This window comes from Cetorhinus maximus, chromosome 15 (assembly GCF_964194155.1).
Source record: "Cetorhinus maximus chromosome 15, sCetMax3.hap1.1, whole genome shotgun sequence".
NCBI lineage: Eukaryota > Metazoa > Chordata > Chondrichthyes > Lamniformes > Cetorhinidae > Cetorhinus > Cetorhinus maximus.
Window position 1 is genome coordinate 21,692,623 of NC_135893.1, and position 22,172 is coordinate 21,714,794.

The window sequence follows — 22,172 nt, forward strand, 5'->3', positions numbered from 1 at the left end:
CCACGGATGATGCCAGTCCCGAGGCAGCTATTTCAAATGCTATTGAAAGCAATCGTTTGATCTCAGAAAAAGTTATATAGCGCTTTGGAGACATTTTTCTTGCATTAACTTGTAGTTGACTTTTAAGTTGGAGCTTGGCACCTACTCAGACATATTAAACTCTGTTTGATTATTTCCATTAGGATGAGAACAAACCGGCTCAGAATTCTCTTTGAGTAGACTGTTGGCAGCGCTCTCACTTCTTAGTCAGAAGATTGTGGGTTCAAATCCATTCCAAATTTGAGAATATAATCTCGGCTGACACTGCAGCGCAGTTTTGAGGGAATGCTGCATTCGTTCGCAGATGAGATGTTAAATGGAGTATCCATCTGCATGCTCATGTGATTGTAAAGATCCAGTGGTACAATCTAAAGAATGAGGAGTTGACCCCTTGTATTGGCCAACATTCTACCCTTAACCAACATCACAAAAAAGAGTAACTGGTCATTCATCTGCTGTCTGTAGGGCCTTGCTGTCTGTGAATTGGCAGCTCCATTTGCCTCATTTCAACAGCCACTGCACTTCAAGGGTAATCTATTGGTTGTAAAGTCTTTTGGGAAGTCTCGTGGACATCACAAGAGGTTATCTAAATGAAAGATCATCCTTTCTTCTGATTCAATGATCTCAGTCTGTGATTACTTTAAATTAGTTTGAGTTAATCAGAGCAAAAAATATCATTTTGGATACCTGACAGAATTGAGATAATTCGGTATTCTAGCAGCCATGCTCACAGGGAACACATGCCTGAGAATTGAATCTACAACTTTGTGACCCGATCTCCAACCAATGCTTTGTTATGCAAAAAATGGTTAGGATATGGAAGGCACTGTCTGATAGGGTGGCGGATACAGATTTAATTGTAGCTTTTAAAAGGAAATTGGGTAAATTCTTGAAGTAGAAAAAAACTGCGAGGAATGGGCAAACTCTTGGATGACATTTAATGCAGAGAAACGTGAAGTTATACATTTTGGTAGGGAGAATGAGGAAAGGCAATATAAAATAAAGAATATAATTCATAAAGGGGATGTAGGAGCAGAGGGACCAGGGGTACATGTGCACAAATTATTGAAGGTGGCAGGGCAGGTTAAGAACTCCGTTAATAAGGCATACGGGAACCTGGGCTTTATAAATAGAGATATAGAGTAGAAAAGAAAGGAAATTATGGTGAGCCTATATAAAACTCTGGTTCAACCTCAACTGGAGTATTATGTCCAAATCTGGGCACCACACTTCAGGAAGGATGTGAAGAGAATGGTTCCAGGGATGAAGGATTTCAGTTACATGGATAGATTGGAGAAGGTGCAGCTATTCTCCTTAGAGGGGAGAAGGTTAAGAAGATATTTGATAGAGGTGTTCAAAATCATGAGGAGTCTGAACAGAGTAGACAGGGCGAAACTGTTCCCATTGGTGGAAGGATCGAGAACCAGAAGACACTGATTAAGGTGAATGGCGAAAGAACCAATAATGACATGAGGAGGAACGTTTTTACACAGCGAGTGATTAGGATCTGGAATGCACTGCCTGAAAATGTGGTGGAGGCAGATTCAATCATGCCTTTCAAAAGGGAATTGAATAATTATCTGAAGAGGAAAAAATTACAGGGCTAAGGGGAAAGGGGAAGGGGAGTGGCACCAGCTGAGTTGCTCTTGCAGAGAGCTGGCATGGACATGATGGGCTGAATGGCCTCCTTCTGTGCTGTAACCATTCCATGATTCTATGGTTATGGGAGAAGGGTTGGGGAATGGGCTAACTGATTGTTCTTTGAAAGAGCCACTACAGGTTCGATGGGCTGAAGGACCTCCTTCTGTGCTGTACTATTCAATGAGTCTGGATGCTTCCTGCAACCATAATTTCCCAGTGGGAGAGATTCCCTGGAATGAGGGCTGCAGCCATGCACACCAACCAGAATCACAGAATTGTTACAGTATAAAAGGAGGCCATTCATGTCATGCCTGAGCCAACGTTCTGAATGAGCAATTCACCTAGCTTTACCCCACTACCTTCTCCACATAACCCTGCACACTCAACCCTTTCAGATAATATTCCCTCTTGAATGCCTCCATTGAATCTGCCTCCACCACCCTCTCAGGCAGTGCATTCCAGATCTTAACCATTCGCTGTGTTTCTCCTCAAGTTGCCATTGCTTCTTTCGCCAATCACTTTAAAACTGTGCCCTCTTTCTTCTCAATCTTTCCACCAATGGGAACAGTTTTTCGCTATCTACTCTGTCCAGACCCCACATGATTCTGAATACCTGTATCCAATCTCTTCGCGACCTCCTCTTCTCCAATTAAGGAGAACAATCCCAATTTCTCCAATCTATATCAGACAATATAAGCAACAAATCGGCATCAATATACCAAGACTGTCTGAATATCAACTTGACTTCGCTTCCAGGAGTCGTTGGCTCAGTCACATAACCAGCAGTTTTTCTTCTGGTTCCACACTGCCCACGTCTCACCTGTTCAGCGCTGTCTTGCTGTCAGGAGTGATTCAGGAAGCACTTCATCACCCAAAAGGCTGTGCAAATCTGGAACTCTCTCCTCCAAAAAGCTGTTGAGAACCAATTGAAAATTCCAAAACTGAGAATGATGGATCTTTGTGAGGCAAGGGCTATGGAACCAAGAATGGTAGTTGGAGTTAAAGAAGAGGTCAACCATGATCTAATTGAATGTTAGAACATGTTCAAAGGACTGAATGGCCTCCTCCTGTTCCTATGTCTGCTGCACTAAACAAGTATATCTACAGTTGCTGATTCAATGCTTGTCCTTCAAACAAGCAGTAGTCAGAGTCCTACAGTTGACCTTTGTGGCTTGGGGTCAAAGGACACAGTTATCACCCCTTGTGATCAGAGCAGCAGCTCACTTGTTCAATCCCTACCTACTCAGGCCCATGTATGCTCTTCAAACCATCTTTCTTGCTCTAACCGACTCTCCCGCGATCTGTGCACATATGCGGAAGTGGCAAATTATGAACTTTCAGGATTGGAACGCAGTTAGGGAGCAGACAGTGATTTGAAATGGCAGCATGCACATAGGGTGGATGGATGAAGCATGACAGGCACGAGGGCTAAGCTCTGTTGGTTGTCTATATATACAACTCATAAGGCCAGTGGTGCAGAAATGTTGAACATGTTTTATCTTTTTCTGTTTGCCTGATCAGGATAATATATATTAAACACAATTTTTATAAACCTCTCTGTAGCTTCAGCTAACAATACTGGTTTGCAAGCTTAATAGGAGGGCCCTGACTTCCCAACCCCAGCACTGAAAACTCATTATGATTTTGCAGTCGGCAGCAAAGTAACAGTGCTCAAAGAAAGCTGCCCAAAAAGATCTAGGGATCTTAGTAATGTGGATTTCACCTTTCCCGACATTAATTTGAATCTGGAGCCAGGTCAAGGCAATCTTCGGGCACCCAGCAACAGGGACATCACAAAGCAAAGTAAGCAGCCAATTACATTGATGAATTCTCACAGACAGCAAAGCAGGAAGTTAAAAGCACTGATTATCATTTGCTTTTGATAACATTTTACAGGGAGCAAAATAAAGATTGGGACATACACATGGGGTTGAGGTAGAAACTTAAATAATATAAACAAACTTTTTAAAAATTATTTTTAAAATGTAGTTTTTTAAATCATGATAGTGAACTGTGACATTCCACAAATGTAAAATTAGCTTTTCAGGGCCAGAGATATTATTCAGCTATAATTATGAAATTAGGACACAATTAATACTCCAACTACACTTCATTCAAGGTGCAACTTTTTCAGTGGTTTCAAGACTAACTGCATAAAGGTTCTTGTAAGTTCAGTTATTTGATTGCAGTCTGCAGTGGACTTTAGTAGCTCAACCCATGGAGAAGCTAGAATCACTGATAGTATCTTTTGGATTTCCATGTTTAACTGCGAATGTGCGGACTCCACAAATCGCTCAGTTTCAAATAAGTAGCAACAGTGACAATTACAGTTTTGCCATCATTACTACCACAAAATCAGAGCCAATATGATATGACAGCTGACCAAAGTGGTAGGAAGCAGCAGCTGTTGATTGTACATTTTGATTGTAGCATTTACTGCATTATGGAAGCAGGTGAATAAATCCAAAATGGGTTGTCAATAGTCACTCTGTAATATTTTAGCATAAAGATCATAGGTAGGGGGTTGCATGATGGGAATTATAGCAGAACTGATGGTCAGAGGGTCAAATTGAGACTTTGGAAAACATTTGCCATTTTCTTTATGCATTTGGTATTTGTGACTATCATTTTTATTTATAATGGGAAGTTTCATGTGTGTTCACGTTATTGCTAACCACTTGCTTTACAAGCAAACATCGCTGTTGGCTTCTTCTATCTCTGCTACTCACACCAACACGGCCAAGATCTTGAATCTTGGCACTTTAAAGGTCACCTCCCACTTTGAGATTCGCTACATATTATAGAGGAAAATTAGTCAGGGATTCAGGGGTTATTTTCCAAGACAGGTGTGAAACGAGAAGCAGTGGGCAACCTCAGAATCAATTGATCAAGCGAAGCTGTAGTGAAGTGTAGGGTGATCTAAAGTGGTGGAGAAACAAAAGGATTCATGTGTGAAAATTGAAGTGCACACCAGCCAGGAAAATGGAGGTACATGATAGATATGGAAGATTACATAAAATGTTGATGAAAAGAGGGGGAAAGAAACACTGAGAAATAAGAAAAGACAATTTAAATGAGGCTTGGAAATCCCTGGGAAAGATCAAAACAAGATTCTAGGCAGGAAAGATGGTGGCTGTGCCTACATAATCACAAGAGAGGCTGCACGTTAGTCTCCTGGTAGTGGGAGTACCTCCCATGATTAAGGTGGAGGGGGGAACAAGCCCATGGGGTGAATGCGCTCATTCGCAGCAGGTTGTCAATTAGTCTCGTTATTAAGCCAACTAACACCAGTTATCACTCAGGCCCCAAGAATTTAGAGGTGGCTCAGAGATTATATGCAAGTGGCATGGCTTTCCCGTACCTCCAGAAGGCCATTGGATTTGCATGTGGCCTTCTAGGGGACGTCTCTCTTTCAAAGGTACTTAGTGTCTTTGGGACCCAGCATTGAGTGGGAGGATGGCCCCCTGCCATTGCCTCCTTCCCATGACCACCATCCTGTCCTCGCTTGCCTGTGGCCTGGGTCCTCGACGATCCTAGGCCTCTCCCTGGGTGCATTACTGGCGGCAGCCAGTGCTCCCAGTGGTGCTGCCTGGAATGGCGAGCTGCTGGCCTCTCGTTGGCTGGCAGCAGCTCTTGGCAGGCCGGGTTTCTGCCCCCGTGGAACTGAATCCCAGAGGCGGCCTGATGCTGGCCAGTTAAGTGCCTGATAGGCACTTAATCCCGTCAGGCTTCCTCCTCAGATGCAATGCAGGTTTCCCACTGGTTTTCTGGCTGGCAACCTGAGCCCACCTCAATTACATTAAATTCCTCCCATTATGTCAGCGTTCAAGGATAAAAGACACAGACTTGGGAGAAAATAATGAAGTGATAAACAAGAAACTAAAAAGCAAATAGAAAAACAATGAGGTAAAGTAAAAGTAATAGAAAATAAAGAGAGTAAAAGTTAAATAAGTGACGACAAGTGGTTGAATTGAACGGAAGTTTATACCAAACTATAGGGAAGAAAAAGGAAGTGTTACAAGAAAACATGAATGAAAGGAGAAACAACTTGGTTAAAATGCACAAAAACATCGAACTAAGACATGAGGATGGAAAGCAAAATAAATGAAAAACAAGGGAATAAAACAATTCCAGGAATATTGCAAAGTAAATAATAGAAAATTATGGTTTATGGGATAAAGGAGGAGGAAATTGACGTCGAACAACACTGAAACACAGCCTTGTTCACCTTCATTGCTTTCCATTTCTCTCCTGGTGTTTGACAAGGTGTTTACTAAAACCCGCTTTCACAGCCATATTTCCTTCCTCAGTGACTGTCTCCGTCTCCGACTTACCCCACGTGGATTTCAACTGAAATTCCATCCCTCATGTTTCGAACCCACCCAGGAACCTCCGAGGCATACAACGTTCCTCGGACTGCTGTTCTCATCGCATTCTGAGATCCACACTCAGTGCCATGCGCCGCCATACGAACACACTCGACCTCTCCCTCCAGCAGCACCGCCGCACCCTTTTTCAAAGCTGCACGTGCCCCCAGTTTCATTTTATTCTTCATCTCATCCGACGCCTCAACAAGAAACGTTGTCTCTTTCTTTCAGGTGCGAAGGAACGCAAGCTCCAACAACTCATCGACACCAACACCCGTCCAGGACCCTCCACTCCTGCCTGTCCCTCTCTCCCCATCCTGTCTTCCAATCCCAGCCCCGGCCATGTATTCACTATACCCCCTGACCTTCCCCTCTCCAACGCTGCACGTTCAGTGCTCAGCAAAGGACTTAGTTTCATACCCTTATGCCCTCATCTCAATGAATTTCGGGCTCGGCACGATGCTGAACTCTTCTTCCGCCACCTTCGTCTCCGTGCTCACTTCTTTGGGCAGGAGTCCTCTCCTCGTTCAACGGATCCTTTTACCCACCTCCAATATTCTCCCTCCACCTGGACCCCTCCCTCTGGATTCTTACCTTCTCTTGATCTTTTCATTGAGAACTGTCGGCATGACATTAGTCGTCTCAATTTCTCTGCTCCTCTCACCCACTCTAACTTGTCTCTCTCTGAACTTGCTGCACTCTGTTCCCTCAGGTCCAACCCTGACATTGTCATCAAACACGCTGACAAGTGCTGTTGTTGTCTGGCGCACTGACATCTACCTCGCAGAGGCTGAGCGTCAACTCGCAGACACTTCCTCCTACCTCTCCCTGGACCATAACCCCACCACTGAACATCAAGCCATTGTTTCCAGGACAGTTACTGACCTCATCTCCTATGGAGATCTTCCTCCCACAGCTTCCAACCTGATAACCTCCCAACCTCGGACGGCCCGCTTCTACCTCCTACCCAAAATCCACAAACAGGACTGTCCCGGCAGACCGATTGTGTCAACCTGTTCCTGTCCCACGGAACTCATTTCTTGCTATCTTGACTCCATTCTCTCTCCCCTTGTCCAGTCCCTTCCCACCTACATCCGTGATTCCTCTGACACCCAACATCATATCAACAATTTCCAGTTCCCTGACCCCAACCGCCTCCTTTTCACCATGGACGTCCAATCCCTCTACACCTCGATCCCCCACCGGGATAGTCTGATGGCTCTCCGCTTCTTCCTCGAACAGAGACCTGAACAATCCCCATCCACCACCACTCTCCTCCGTCTGGCTGAACCTGTTCTCACACTGAACAATTTCTCCTTAAACTCCTCTCATTTCCTCCAAATAAAAGGTGTGGCTATGGGTACCCGCATGGGCCCCAGCTATGCCTGTCTCTTTATGGGGTATGTGGAACATTCCTTGTTCCAGTCCTACTCCGGCCTCCTCCCACAACTCTTTCTCCGGTACACCGATGATTACTTCGGTGCTGCTTCAGGCTCTCGTCTGGACCTGGAAAAATTTATTAATTTTGCTTCCAATTTCCACCCCTCCATCATTTTCACATGGTCCATCTCTGACACTTCCCTTCCCTTCCTTGACCTCTCTGTCTCAATTTCTGGTGATAGACTGTCCACCAATATCCATGACAAGCCTACCGACTCCCACAGCTACCTTGACTACAGCTCCTCACACCCCGCTTCCTGTAAGGACTCCATCCCATTCTCTCAGTTCCTTCGCCTCCGTCACATCTGTTCTGATGATGCCACTTTCAAAAACAGTTCCTCTGACGTGTCCTCCTTCTTCCTTAACCGAGGTTTTCCACTCACGGTGGTTGAGAGGGCCCTCAACCGTGTCCGACCCATCTCCCGCGCATCCGCCCTCACATCTTCTTCTCACTCCCAGAAACATGATAGGGACCCCTTGTCCTCACTTATCACCCCACCAGCCTCCGCATTCAAAGGATCATCCTCTGCCATTTCCGCCAACTCCAGCATGATGCCACCACCAAACACATCTTCCCTTCACCCCCCCCACCGGCGGCATTCCGAAGGGATCGTTCCCTCCGGGACACCCTGGTCCACTCCTCCATCACCCCCTACACCTCAACCCCCTCCCACGGCACCTTCCCATGCAACCGCAGAAGGTGCAACACCTGCCCCTTTACTTCCCCTCTCCTCGCCGTCCGAGGGCCCAAACACTCCTTTCAAGTGAAGCAGCATTTCACTTGCACTTCCCTCAATTTAGTCTACTGCATTCATTGCTCCCAATGCGGTTTCCTCTACATTGGAGAGACCAAACGCAGACTGGGTGACCGCTTTGCAGAACACCTTCGGTCTGTCCGCAAGCGTTACCCAGACCTCCCTGTCGCTTGCCATTTCAACACTCCACCCTGCTCTCATGCCCACATGTCCGTCCTTGGCTTGCTGCAATGTTCCAGTGAAGCTCAATGCAAACTGGAGGAACAGCACCTCATCTTCCGACTAGGCACTTTACAGCCTTCCGGACTGAATATTGAGTTCAACAATTTTAGATCATGAACTCTCTCCTCCATCCCCACCCCCTTTCCAATTTTCCCCCTCCTTTTTGTTTTTTCCAATAATTTATATAGATTTTTCTTTTCCCACCTATTTCCATTATTTTTAAATGTATTTCCATCCATTGTTTTATCTCTACCTTTTAGCCTTTTTCAATTCCTTCACCCCAACCCACCCCCGCTAGGGCTATCTGCACCTTGCTCGTCCTGCTTTCTACCCTTAATTAGCACATTCCTTTAGATAATATCACCACCTTCAACATCTCTTTGTCCTTCTGTCTGTGACATCTTTTGGTTATCTCCGCCTATCACTGGCCCTCTATCCAGCTCTTCTTGTCCCAACCACCCCCCCCCCACCTTAAACCAGCTTATATTTCACCTCTTTTCTATTTTTTCTTAGTTCTGTTGAAGAGTCATACAGACTCGAAACGTTAACTGTGTTCCTCTCCGCAGATGCTGCCAGACCTGCTGAGTTTTTCCAGGTATTTTTGTTTTTGTACTGAAACACAGCTACCTATTTAGTTTGTATAAGTGATTTTCTAACACTTGCTTTTCCATAATTGCTGCATTCAGCTGATGTCTGTGTGTAAAATACACCGTGGCATGTGTGCATCATCATAATGTGGGTAGATGGGATCTGAAGAGGCAAATGCAGTCATTAATTAAGCCTTTGTGCAAGTATGACTCAAAATCACAATGTCGTCTGTGATATAGTAGCTGAATTATTATTCTCAGGGTCGTGTACAGACTTTCAAGGGAAAAGGCTTTGCAAGTCCATTACAAAGCCCTGAAATCGCTTTAGAAATCCCAAATTCTGATTAAACCAGTACATGAATCTAGATGAGAACAAGGCAACTCATCATTTTTACTGCCATTCAGAAATCTCAACCAACTGGTAGGAATTCTTAAAGCTTGCATTGACCAAAATGAAGCCTCAGCCATTACAATCAATCTCCAGTGGTTTTCACGGAGTGAAGCATTCATGCTAACCACCTGTTTTCATGCAGACGGACTACGTTTGAGACCACTGTTCATTTTATCCGTACTTGTGGGCCAAAATCAACCAGCAACTTCCTTCTGCCTCCACCCTGCCCCTCCCCCCACACCCCGCTCACCGTCTGTCTCTCCATAGTCCTGTAGCTAAAGCACCAGCCTGGCTCATCTTCCTTTTGCACTGATTCCAACAGTACTGGCCCTGATAGCTACCTCTGCATATTGTAGACAAGAGCTCTCATTACTAACAGAAAACCCTTAACATGATGTTCTGAAAAGGATTGTAACCACTTTCTAGCAATGGTCTTAGTTATTGGCTGCTTTTCAGTTGTTCTCGAGTAGATCAGCTTTTCAGAGCCTGAGCCAACTTTTTGAAGATGTGTATCAGCTTCCGAGTTCTGTAGGTTGGCATGTGTTACAAGGGTTCCAACTGCTAATTCAAAGCTCCCAGGGACTTGACCAATGAAATGATAAACTTGCTGTTTTGTAATTAAGTTTGTGGACTTGGCTCTGGCACCTTTTCAATTGAAATTTAGATTGGACATGAGTTCAATGGTTAAATGTTTATATTGGATTGATTCCAACGAGTGTCACTGGAGCCAACGCATGGTGATTTCAGACATATTTGCACAAGATGTTGATAGTTCATTAAATCAGGCTGATATCGATTGCTTTATTTATGTCTGAGTGTTCCAGCTAATATTTATCCCTCAAACGCCAACACTGAAACAGATTATGTGGTCATTATTGCATTGCTGGTCGTTAGACCTTGCTGCGTGTAAATTGGTTGCCACATTCCCTACATTAAAAACAATGTCTACACCGTCAGAAATACTTCACTGGCTCTAAAGTCCTTTGGGACATGCTGGGGTCATCAACGAGGCTATATAAATGTAAGTATTTATTTTCTTCTTTTGATTATGTTAATTTAAAAAGAGGCAGGAATCCATTTGTTTATAATAAAGTGAAATAGGTTTCTTTAAAGTACTGTTTGCTATCTAATCTCATGGGCCGAGCATTTTTCTTTCAATCTAGGATTAAATCCGTTCTGCGTTGCCAGCAAAGCACCTGCCACAACGACATCAACGTCTTTCGGCATGAATTAAACTCCTCCTGAACTCTGTGGAGCGGCAGAACACTTCATTAACATATTTAAATCAGGTTCGAAACCAGCGCATTTAGAAGCCCGGTTTAAAGTTTACAGATGCCACACGAGTTTCCTAGGGGCCAGGAAACTTGGTGGTGAAAGGGAGGCAGGAACTGGTGAACTGGTGAATCCCCAAGGCCTTTTATGGCATTTCTTGTGGGCCAAGAGAATCAGGAGTTCTTTCCCATGACCTCTTGAGGAAGCCTTTGACATTCCCACTGCCGATCGTGACCTCTCTACCCCCTCCCGCGATTGCCAGCCTCTACCTTGCCACAGCCCCAATGGTTTCTCATCCTTCCAGCTAACTGCAGAGAGTCCCATGCCTCCCCCATGCCTCATTGGTCTCTCTTTCCAACCCCCCCACCTCCCCCTCCCCACCAGCCCCTCAAAGCATAATCGCTGACCACACCACCACGATGGCCTCTCTTCCTCCCTCCAACCCAAGCCACGATCGGCAACTTCTCCACATGCGATCATGGCTGACCTCCTCTCCCCAATCAAAAGCCCATCCCAATTGCGAGAGAGTTCCCCCAAGGATTTCCATCTGCAGCCTCTTGCCACTGGTTTCCCCTCCCAGATCTGAGCAGGCTGTCATTTCTGCTGGTTGCCGGGGCAGGAAACAGAAGGGTAGAAGTCGTAATGAGGTCCTGCTGTTAAATTTGGCAGGACCCCCATGCTCTTGGCACCTTCCACGCCTCCCAAAAATATTAGGGCCCTTGTTTCTGAGCATTAATAAAAAAAATAGAATAATCTTAACTTAGGTAGTTTAAGGATGAGATGGAGTTTCTTTTCCTTATTCTTTCATGGGATGTGGGCGTCGCTGGCAAGTCCAGCATTTGTTGCTCATCTCTGACTGCCTTTGAACAGAGTGGCTTGCTGGGCCGTTTCGGAGGAGAGTTAAGCGTCAATCGCATAGCTGTGGGTCTGAAGTCACATGTAGGCCAGACCAGGTAAGGATGGCAGATTTCCTCCCTTAAAGGACATTAATGAACCAGATGGGCTTTTACAATCGAACATAGCTTCACAGTCATCATTACTGAGACGAGCTTTGAATTCCAAAGTTATTAATTGAATTTAAATTCCACCAGCTGCCGTGATGGGATTTGAACCCATGTCCCCAGAGCATTAGCCTGGGCTTCTGGGTTACCACTACACCACAGACTCTTCCAAAATCAGAGCATTAGAAGTGGGAATTCGCAAGTACTGCACAGTGGGTAAAAATACCTTGGATCCCAATCTGGCTAACCTAGACAGCTAGGTCAGATCATATTATTTCACTTTCAACTTCACAGTTCCCTATTAATCCTCATTATTTTGCACATACTGGGCTGCTGGTCTATAAAGGGAGCTCCCGTCATTAGTGTCATGCAACAATTACAAAGATGAATATCATATCCTTATATCTAGAAGACATTTTTTTTATGAGGGCATGAATAAAGGCCTGCCCCAATCAGTCCTCTTTCCAGTTTAGACATTCCCATCTTCCCTGATTTCTCCTCAAGCATCTCCGCTCCACTATCAGCTTAGTTGCCCTCCTATAAATCCGCTTCAAAGCCAGGGTGTCACCATTTTAGTGCAGTTACCCTGTTCGCCAGGTGGAAAACAATGCTGTACACAATCTCACCATTATCCAGGATGTGTGCCCCTAGCTGTACAATCTTAACATGCATTTGGCTTCTTTAAAAACATGAAAAGGCTGTCAGGTCCGACGAGTCTGCTGATCCTATTTATACTGTGTGCTTCAATACCCTTTCCTGGTAACTCACCCCATCATTTATACTGTCTGTTTCAATATCCTTTCTTTGTAACACTTGATTACCCTTTGAGTCACTTCAATCAAAATTGCTGATGAGCCACAGTTGTGGCTACTGTGGTGCTATTTTAGCCAATTACACACATTTTAGCCAAATGCAATGTTTTGTTAGAAGTCGTTTAACATACACTCACACAGTACAGTTAAATGTACTTTACATGTGTATATTTACACAACAAATGGCCCAATTTTTGAAAGCGTAGATTAGCAGGGAGACCTTGGTTTCCACAAAAATCCTTAAACGTGACAAGGCAATTTGATAAGGTGGTCAAAAAAGCATTTGGGTTACTTGGGCTCATAAATAAGGAAACTGTATATAAAAGCAAAGAGATCATGCAGGAACTTTGTTAATCATTGGTTTGGCCTCAGCTGGAGTATTGTGGACACTCCTGGGCACCACATTTCAGGAAGTAAAGGTTTTAGAAAGCGTGCAGAAGAGGTCTACCAGGATGTACCAGGGATGAAGGACTTCAGGTACGAGGGCATTTTGGAAAAGTTAGGGCTGTTCTCCTTAGAACAAAGATGGTTCAGAAGTTACCAAGATGGTGAAAGGTTTTGATAGATTAAATAGGGGGAAAAAAATCTCTTTGGCACGTAGGTCAGAAACTAGAGGGTGAGAAAGAAAATATTACAGGATAGAAAATTGAGAGGCAAGAGGAAGTAAGCTAAGAAAATAGCCAGTTGTCCCATAGCCTACCGAAACCCACCACGGACAAGGAGGAGGAAGACACGAAATGTTAACAATCCTGACTATGTTTAACTTGTACCTTATGTGCATGCAGATAAATGTTAAAATGAAATTGTAAGCTTTGTGTGAAAACCAGGAAAGTATTCTTGGAGCATAGCCAGAATAAAATGAACTTTGTGTGCGATTGATTACATAAACTTGGTGGCCAGCTTGTTTTTTTAACTTCCCTGTTCTTTGTAATCTATGTCTCGTAGGCTGTTGATTGTGTTCTAATTTGATGCAACATGTCTTGTAAACTGAAACAAAAACAAAAGTACCTGGAAAAACTCAGCAGGTCTGACAGCATCTGCGGAGAGGAGCACAGTTAACGTTTCGAGTCCGTATGACTCTTCAACAGAACTAAGGAAAAATAGAAAAGTGGTGAAATATAAGCTGGTTTAAGGCGGGGGGGGGGGAACAGGTAGAGCTGGATAGAGGGCCAGTGATAGGTGGAGATAACCAAAAGATGTCATAGACAAAAGAACAAAGAGGTGTTGAAGGTGGTGATATTATCTAAGGAATGTGATCATAGGTGACATTAGGGGTAGAAAGCAGGACGAGCAAGGTACAGATAGCCCTAGTGGGGGTGGGGTGGGGGGAAGGGATCGAAATAGGCTAAAAGGCAGAGATAAAACAATGGATGGAAATACATTTAAAAATAATGGAAATAGGTGGGAAAAGAAAAATCTATATAAATTATTGGAAAAAAGGGGATTGGAAAGGGGGTGGGGAAGGAGGAGAGAGTTCATGATCTAAAATTGTTGAACTTAATATTCAGTCCGGAAGGCTGTAAAGTGCCTATTCGGAAGATGAGGTGCTGTTCCTCCAGTTTGCGTTGAGCTTCACTGGAACAATGCAGCAGGCCAAGGACGGACATGTGGGCATGAGAGCAGGGTGGAGTGTTGAAATGGCAAGCGACAGGGAGGTCTGGGTCATGCTTGCGGACAGACCAAAGGTGTTCCGCAAAGCGGTCACCCAGTCTGCGTTTGGTCCCTCCGATATAGAGGAAACCGCATTGGGAGCAGTGAATGCAGTAGACTAAATTGAGGGAAGTGCAAGTGAAATGCTGCTTCACTTGAAAGGAGTGTTTGGGCCCTTGGACGGTGAGGAGAGGGGAAGTAAAGGGGCAGGTGTTGCACCTTCTGCGGTTGCATGGGAAGGTGCCGTGGGAGGGGGTTGAGGTGTAGGGGGTGATGGAGGAGTGGACCAGGGTGTCCCGGAGGGAATGATCCCTATGGAATGCCGCCAGGGGAGTGAAAGGAAGATGTGTTTGGTGGTGGCATCATGCTGGAGTTGGTGGAAATGGCGGAGGATGATCCTTTGAATGTGGAGGCTGGTGGGGTGATAAGTGAGGACAAGGGGAACCCTATCATGGTTCTGGGAGGGAGAGGAAGGTGTGAGGGCGGATGCGCGGGAGATGGGCCGGACACGGTTGAGGGCCCTCTCAACCACCGTGGGTGGAAAACCTCGGTTAAGGAAGAAGGAAGACATGTCAGAGGAACTGTTTTTGAAAGTGGCATCATCAGAACAGATTCGACGGAGGCGAAGGAACTGAGAGAATGGGATGGAGTCCTTACAGGAAGCGGGGTGTGAGGAGCTGTAGTCGAGGTAGCTGTGGGAGTTGGTAGGCTTGTAATGGATATTGGTGGACAGTCTATCACCAGAAATTGAGATAGAGAGATCAAGGAAGAGAAGGAAAGTGTCAGAGATGGACCATGTGAAAATGATGGAGGGGTGGAAATTGGAAGCAAAATTAATAAATTTTTCCAGGTCCAGACGAGAGCATGAAGCAGCACCGAAGTAATCATCGGTGTACCGGAGAAAGAGTTGTGGGAGGGGGCCAGAGTAGGATTGGAACAAGGAATGTTCCACATACCCCATAAAGAGACAGGCATAGCTGGGGCCCATGCAGGTACCCATAGCCACACCTTTTATTTGGAGGAAGTGAGAGGAGTTTAAGGAGAAATTGTTCAGTGTGAGAACAAGTTCAGCCAGATGGAGGAGAGTAGTGGTGGATGGGGATTGTTTGGGCATTCCGCAGGGATCGTTTTAACATTTATCTGCATGCACATAAGGTACAGGTTAAACATAGTCAGGATTGTTAACATTTCACGTCTTCCTCCTCCTTGTCTGTGGTGGGTTTCGGTAGGCTATGGGACAACTGGCTATTTTCTTAGCTTACTTCCTCTTGCCTCTCAATTTCCTATCCTGTAATATTTTCTTTCTCACCCTCTAGTTTCTGACCTACGTGCCAAAGAGATTTTTTTCCCCCTATTTAATCTATCAAAACCTTTCACCACTTGGTAACTTCTGAGCCATCTTTGTTCTAAGGAGAACAGCCCTAACTTTTCCAAAATGCCCTCGTACCTGAAGTCCTTCATCCCTGGTACATCCTGGTAGACCTCTTCTGCACGCTTTCTAAAACCTTTACTTCCTGAAATGTGGTGCCCAGGAGTGTCCACAATACTCCAGCTGAGGCCAAACCAATGATTAACAAAGTTCCTGCATGATCTCTTTGCTTTTATATACGGTTTCCTTATTTATGAGCCCAAGTAACCCAAATGCTTTTTTGACCACCTTATCAAATTGCCTTGTCACGTTTAAGGATTTTTGTGGACACCAAGGTCTCCCTGCTAATCTACGCTTTCCAAAATTGGGCCATTTGTTATGTAAATATACACATGTGAAGTACATTTAACTGTACTGTGTGAGTGTATGTTAAACGACTTCTAACAAAACATTGTATTTGGCTAAAATGTGTATAATTGGCTAAAATAGCACCACAGTAGCCACAACTGTGGCTCGTCAGCAATTTTGATTGAAGTGACTCAAAGGGTAATCAAGTGTTACAAAGAAAGGATATTGAAACAGACAGTATAAATGATGGGGTGAGTTACCAGGAAAGGATATTGAAGCACACAGTATAAATAGGATCAGCACGCTTGTCGGGCCTGACAGCCTTTTCATGTTTTTCAACATTTCTTTTTTTCTAAATATGCTCATCATCTGTATTTCATCTATCACAAACTGTTAATCTTAGCAAATTTTTAACCGTTTACCTCAATAATTGTAACTCAGTACAGTAATTAATTAGAACCGTCTAAAATTGAAGCATTGTACCACAACACACAGTACACCAGCACCCCAGGCAGTGACAGGATTTCAGCAGATAAACATGAGTAAACTTGTTTTCCCTAAACACAGACACACACAGGTAGGCCTATGCACAGGCGCCTGTGTGGAGATAGACATCGAAATGCACATATAAGAATAAATGGAGAACACACATATACACATACAGGAAGATACATGGAGAGAGGGGGTTGAATATTTGTTTGGCTGAGGAGGTGGGACAGGCGAGGCCACAATTTCGAGTCTCCAAGCGACGTGCCAGCTTTCCGCTTCCCAGGGATTTTGGAAGAAGCGGCGGCTCCTTGAGGGCTTAATTAAGGACATTCTCCCGACTCCGCCCGGGTTTTCAATCCCACCCTGTCAGGAGGCCGTCCATTAAACCGTGAGCGGCCTCCCATTGGCAGGGCAGGTAGACCTCAGGGCCGGAGTCTGCAACCTATTCGAAAGGCGCCGCCGCGGAAATGGGCCACAACCATGGCATCGCCCGATCTAGTGGTGGGGACTTCCCCTCTGATTTCCAAAGGCCCTAACCATTCTGACCCTCTTAACATATCCGTGGCCGGCGACCGGGAATGGAGACCAACTTCAGCAGCCCCTACCTCTGAGGAGTGGGGCTCCCAGACTGTTAGTCGTGGATGGGCCTCCAGACTCAGGAGCCTGCTCGCCGTCCTTAATTGGCTGCCTCCTTCAAAATTTCATCCCTGCATTCCATCCTGATGGCAGGTTGGGGATCCAGGAACAGAAATTCAGATCTAAACAAGTGACATAAACAAGGAGCACACAGACAGAAAGATGGGCGCACCAGCAGTGAAACAGACAGGCACACACAGACACTTACACAAACAAACAAACACACACAGGCAGTTCAGCTGCCTGTACTTGTGACTGTTAGGAAGGGATTATAAAGAACACTGATTCCATTCTGAGGCTGGCCATCCAGCCAAAACATTATCTGCAGTGCAAAAATGAGAGAAAATGCTTTCTTTAGTTTTGGAGGTAACATACCAGGGATTAGGTGGGGCAGGAGGCTAGTTAAAGCATGGATTTCATTTGTGTTACTCGCTCTGAATACCAGCCAAGAGATTTCAGCGGAAAGTCTCCTTTTCCTAATGGAAAACAATTTAGATGCTTTCAGCCCTACTCCCAGTGGATTTAAATCCAAAGCCCAAAAAAGGCCAGAAATATAACATTATTATTGTCAGGAGCTGCCAAAGATAGAAGGCTGTTCTGCCTTTTGATCTATGGCCTGTAGAATTAAAATATCCCACGGAAGCACTTGTCAATCAGCCCATCCTCAACATGTAAGATTGAGTTTAGGAAATATTGAAAATGTATGATGTGCAACAGAACTGGACAATGTGCCATCCCCCAACATTTGCATCCAGCGGATTGATAATTAGAAATTATAAAATGCCCTCCTCCACAAAAATGTTTGAACAATCAAGTGAATGAAGTTCACTGCTGCTGAACCCTGGCCGGTGGGGGAGGATTATTAACCCACATTTAACATGATGGAAAAAAAGAACAAAATACTGCAGATGCTGAAAATCTGAAATCAAAACAGAAAACGCTGGAAACACTCAGCAGCATCTGTGGAGAGATTCACTTGCGGAGTGGGATTGCCATTTCAGGTCAAAGGCCCTTCGTGAGGGTCAGCGATAAGAACATAAGAAATAGGAGCAGGAGTAGGCCTTTCGGCCCCTCAAGCCTGTCCCGCCACTCAATAAGATCACGGCTGATCTGCCCCAGGCCTCAACTCCTCTTTCGTGCCAGCTCCTCATAGCCCTCAACTCCCCAAAATTTAAAATCTATCTACCTCCTCTTTAAATACTTTCAGTGATCTAGCCTCCACAACTCTCTGGGGTAGAGAGTTCCAGACATTCACTACCCTCTGAGAGAAGAAATTCCTTCACATCTCAGTTTTAAATGAGTGCCCCTTATTCTGTAACTGTGTCCCCTAGTTCAAGATTCCCCCACTAGTGGAAACATCTTCTCTACATCTACCCTGTCAAGCCCCCTCAGAATCTTGTATGTTTCAATAAGATCACCACTCATTTTTCTAAACTCTAATGAATAAAAACCTAACCTGTTTAGCTGTTCTTGATATGTCAACCCCTTTATCCCAGGAATCAGCCTAGTGAATCTCTTTGAACTGCCTCTAATGCCAGTATATCCTTTCTTAAATACGAGGACCAAAACTGTACACAGTACTCCAAATGCGGCCTCACCAGCACCCTGTACAGTTGTAACAAGACTTCCCTATTTTTAAACTCAAACCCCCTAGCAATACAGGCCAGAGTTCCATTTGCCTTCTTAATTACTTGTTGCGCCTGAAAGCTAACTTTTTGTGTTTCATGCACAAGAACACCCAGATCCCTCTGTGCTGCACTTTTTTGGAGTCTCTCCGTTTAAATAATAGTCTACCCTTTGATTTTTCCTACCAAGGTGCATGACCTCACACTTTCCTACATTAAACTCCATCTGCCAAGTTTTTGCCCACTCACTCAACCTACCTATATCCCCTTGCAGGTTCCTTGTGTCCTTATCACCTATTTTTGTATCATCAGCAAACTTGGATACATTACACTCTACCGCCTCCTCCAAGTCATTAATATAGATGGTAAATAATTGAAGCCGTAGGACTGATCCTTGTGGCACTCCACTAGTTATGTCTTTCCAACCTGAAAAAGACCCATTAATCCCGACTGTCTATCTTCTGTGTGTTAACCAATCCTCAATCCATGTTAATACATTGCACCCACAACCGTGAGCAATCTTGAGCATCTTGAGCAATAACCTTTTATGTGGCACCTTATCAAATGCCTTCTGGAAATCCAAATACACTACATCTACCAGTTCCCCTTTATCAATTCTGTTTGTGATATCCTCAAAGAAATCGAGCAAATTTGGCAAAAATTATTTCCCTTTCACAAAACCATGTTCACTCTGTTTGTTTGTGTTAAGCTTTTTTAAATGTTCTGTTAATTCTTCCTTAATAATGGACTCTAGCATTTTCCCAATGACAGATGTTAGGTTGACTGGCCTATAGTTTCCTGCTTTTTGTCTCCCTCCCTTCTTGAACAGGGGCATCACATTAGTGGTTTTCCAATTCGCTGGGACCCTCCCAGAATCCAGAGAGTTCTGGAATATTTCGACCAATGCCTCCACTACCTCTTCAGCCACTTCCTTTAAAACCCGTGGTTGCAGGCCATCAGGTCCTGGTGACTTGTCTGCCTTTAGTCCCATTAGTTTGTCAACTACTTTGTCCCTTTTGATAGAGAATGTTACAAGATCTTTCCTCCCATTAGCTCCTCGCTTTGATATCTTTGGGATGTTTATAGTGTCCTCCACCATGAAGACCAATGCAAAATATCGGTTTAAATAATCTGCCATTTCTCTGTTCCTCATTATCAATTCTCCAATCGCATCCCCCAAGGGTCCCATACTCACTTCAGCCACTCTCTTTTTATATACCTGTAGAAGCTCTTGCTGTTTGTTTTTATATTTCTTACCAATTTACTTTCATAATCAATCTTCTCCCTCCTTATTAGCTATTTAGTCATCCACTGCTGGTTCCTAAAAATTTCCCAATCCTCTGGCCTACCACTAGTTTTCGCCACTTTGTATGCCTTAGTTTTTGATTGGATACTCTCCTTGACCACCTTTGTTAACTACAGGTGGTTCATCCTTCTCATCGAGTCCTTTTTGACCGGGATAAATTTTTGTTGAGCGTTATGAAACGTCTGCTTAAATGTCTGCCACTCCCCATCCACTGACCTTCCCCTTAGTCTATTTTCCCAGCCCGCTTTAGACAACTTTTCCTTCATACCTCTGTAATGACCCTTATTTACGTTGATGACACTGGTTTGAGACTCGAGTTGCTCGCCCTCAAACTGAATTTGAAATTCTAACATGTTGTGAGGATCCTAGAGGATCCTTAACTATGAGAGCACTTATTAATCCTACCTCCTTACACATTACTAGGTCTAAAATAACCTGTTCCCAGGTAGGTTCTGCAATGTATTGCTCTAAGAAACAATCCCTGATGCACTCTACAAATTAGTCTTCCATGTTACCCCTGTCAATCTGATTTGTCCTGTCAATATGCAGATTAAAATCACCCATGACAATTGTAAAGCTTGCATTATTTACCAATTTATACTTTGTCCTACAGTGAGGCAACTCTTCGGGGGCCTAGAGACATCTCCCACCCATGACTTCTTCTCCTTGCTATTCCTTATTTCCACCCAAACTGATTCCACATCACGATCTATTGCACCTATATCACTACTCACCACCGCACTGATACCTTCCTTTATTAACAAAGCTACTCCAATTCCTTTTCCTTTTTGCCTATTTTTCTGGAATGTCGAATACCCTTGAATATTGAGTTCCCAGTCTGGTCACCCTGCAACCACGTCTCTGTAATAGCTATCAAGTCATATTCATTTATTTCTATTTGTGCCATCAACTCATCTATCTTGTTACAAGTGCTGCATGCATTCAGATAAAGAGCCTTAAGCTTTAACTTTTTCATCATCATTGCTCATTCTGGTTCTGATTTCTGCTGCACTCTTTTGCTAATATTTTCTGTTCCTTCCTATCACACTTTGATTATCGTTTACCTCTTCACTACCCTGCACCTCTACTCTCTAGTTTCTTTTTGATTGTTTAAACTTCCCTTCAATTGAACTAATTAGTTTAAAGTCCTATCTACAACCCTAGTTATACGATTCGCCAGGACACTGGTCCCAGCATGGTTCAAATGAAGCCCATCCCAACAAAACAGCTCTTTCCTTCCCCAGTACTGGTGCCAGTCCCCCATGAATCGGAGCCCATTTCTCCCACACCAATCTTTGAGCCACGCATTTACCTCTCTAATCTTATTTACCCTACGCCAACTTGCACGTGGCTCAGGTAGTAATCCAGAGATTATTAACTTTGTGGTTCTGCTTTTTTAATTTAGCCCCGAGCTGTTCATAGTCCCTCAGCAGAACCTCTTTCCTAGTCCTACCTATGTCATTGGTACCTACGTGGACCATGACAACTGGATCCTTCCCCTCCTGCTCCAAGTTCCTCTCCAGCCCAGAAGAGATGTCCTTAACCTTGGCACCAGGTAGGCAACACAGCCTTCAGGACTCTCTGTCTTTGCTGCAGAGAACAGTATCTATTTCCCTAACTATGCTATCCCCTATTATTACAGCATTTCTCTTTTCTCCCCCCACTTGAATGCGCTCTGTACCATGGTGCTGTGGTCAGTTCGCTCATCCTCCCTGCAGTCTCTGCCCTCGTCCACACTGGAAGCAAGAATCTCGTACCTATTGGACAAGGGCACCAGCTTAGGCTCATCCAAAGCTAACTTTTGGTTCCCCTTACTTGCTTTACTCACAGTCACACCCTCCTGTCCCTGACCATGGTCCAAATTTGACGTAATTAATCTAAGGGGTGTGACTGTCTCCAGAAACAGTGTTCAGGTAACTCTCCCCCTCCCTGGTGTGTTGCAGTGTCCGCAGCTCAGACTCCAATTCATCAACTCTCAGCTAAAGTTCCTCGAGCAGCCAAAACCTGCTGCAGATGTGGTCACCATGGATCGCACCAGCGTCCACCTGCTCCCACATACCACAGCTGCAACACATCACCTGCCCAACCATCTCTATTCTATTTCATTAATTAATTTGGATATTAAATATTTTAAAAGTAAATTTCTTAACTGTACTCTTCAGCTGTAATAATGTCTCCTGATTTAAACCACTTGGCCAGTCAAAAAAGACACAGAAGAGATA

General features: G+C 44.4%; 1 long non-coding RNA gene across 2 annotated transcripts in view; it reads right to left on the reverse strand.

The window, feature by feature from the left end:
* The window catches only part of LOC144691187 (uncharacterized), a 75,930-nt gene extending 73,124 nt beyond the window's left edge, over positions 1-2,806 (reverse strand). For both annotated transcript variants that reach the window (XR_013579050.1, XR_013579051.1), the window contains exon 1: positions 2,501-2,806. This is a non-coding gene — a long non-coding RNA (uncharacterized LOC144691187). The remainder of the gene's footprint in view (positions 1-2,500) is intronic.
* Positions 2,807-22,172: the final 19,366 nt, after the last annotated feature.